Here is a 1,211-nt window from a genome sequence, read left to right as displayed (position 1 = left end):
ACCTACTGCATTTGAGTTGATTCTGACTCAAACCAACACTTTTTAGAGCAGAGTCCAACTGCCCCATGGGGTTTCCAAGGCTGTAAATCTTTACAGGAGCAGACTGTCTTATGTTCCTCCTGTGGAATGTCCAGTGGGTTTGAACAACTGGCTTTTTGTTTAGCTTTAAGAGCTATGCCACTGGAGCTCAAATTAAATAAATAAGTAAATAAGGAACACTTCACCAATTTGTGTGTCATCCTTGCACAGGGACCATGCTAAAATTGTTCCAATATAAGTGTGTGTGCTGCCAAACTGTAATAATAATACCATAGTAATCTTAGATTTTTATAAGGATTAAATGAGAATATGTAAGTAAGGTTTTTAGTACAATAGATAGCATTTAATGCTAGATTTTCCCCTACATTAACTCCTATGATTATTGTAATAATCCTCTAAAGTGGATAAGAGGTAATTAATTGGCTTTATTTCACAAATTAGAAGATGAAGCTCAGAGGTAAGTTACCTTATCAGGGTCACAATGTTATTGAATAGCAATGACAGAAGTTGAATCAGAATTTCTAACTTAAATGCTTTTATTCTTAGACACACCATTGACATTGGGAAAACACACACATAAAACTTTAGATCAATGGATAAAAATTGTATATTGCAGAGGTTTCTAGAATACCAGAATAATAAGTGGTATGCAATATTCAACAAACGGAAAACCTCAATCAACTGTTCTTGGTCTTGCCGAGTTCTCTGTAAAGTCTTGAACAGATCAGCAATTACTCCAAAATGCCCTAGTAATTTGAAGGTCCAGCAGCATAAAGTTCCTTCAGCTATCGGGCCATTCCAGTTCCAGAAAACATGGATCTGCATACTGTTATGAAACTCTTAACTACTTTCCTGCTGCTCCTCCCTCTGTCCCCACTTTCCATGCTTCCATTCTTCATCCTTCTATTTCATCATTTTCTCCAGCATCAGTAGTGTCTCCCTTAAATCATATCACAACCTTCACCTGCTTATTAACAGTTTAAACATCTTCCCCTAATATGCCTAGGTTTATGTTCACTTCCCTTCACAAAACCTATAAGGCCATTTCTCAGTCATTCAATCAACAATTATTTTTTGAAACAATTTTCTGCTCCCATAGGGAAGACCTGGGTTCTATTCTGGCCAATGCATCTCATGTATCACCACTATCTATTCATCAGTGGTGGCTTTCA

General features: G+C 36.8%; 1 non-coding gene across 1 annotated transcript; it reads right to left on the bottom strand.

The window, feature by feature from the left end:
- Positions 1-204: 204 nt before the first annotated feature.
- On the bottom strand, positions 205-309 carry LOC122150928. The gene has a single exon (XR_006163912.1). It is a non-coding gene; the product is annotated as a U6 spliceosomal RNA (small nuclear RNA).
- Between the last annotated feature and the right edge of the window lie 902 nt (positions 310-1,211).

This window comes from Orycteropus afer, unplaced genomic scaffold (genome assembly GCF_000298275.1).
Source record: "Orycteropus afer afer isolate SDZICR_OR568_19922 unplaced genomic scaffold, OryAfe1.0 scaffold00262, whole genome shotgun sequence".
Taxonomy (NCBI): Eukaryota; Metazoa; Chordata; class Mammalia; order Tubulidentata; family Orycteropodidae; genus Orycteropus; species Orycteropus afer.
The sequence above is the reverse complement of the archived record's forward strand: the minus strand, read 5'-3'. Positions and strand labels throughout refer to the sequence as shown.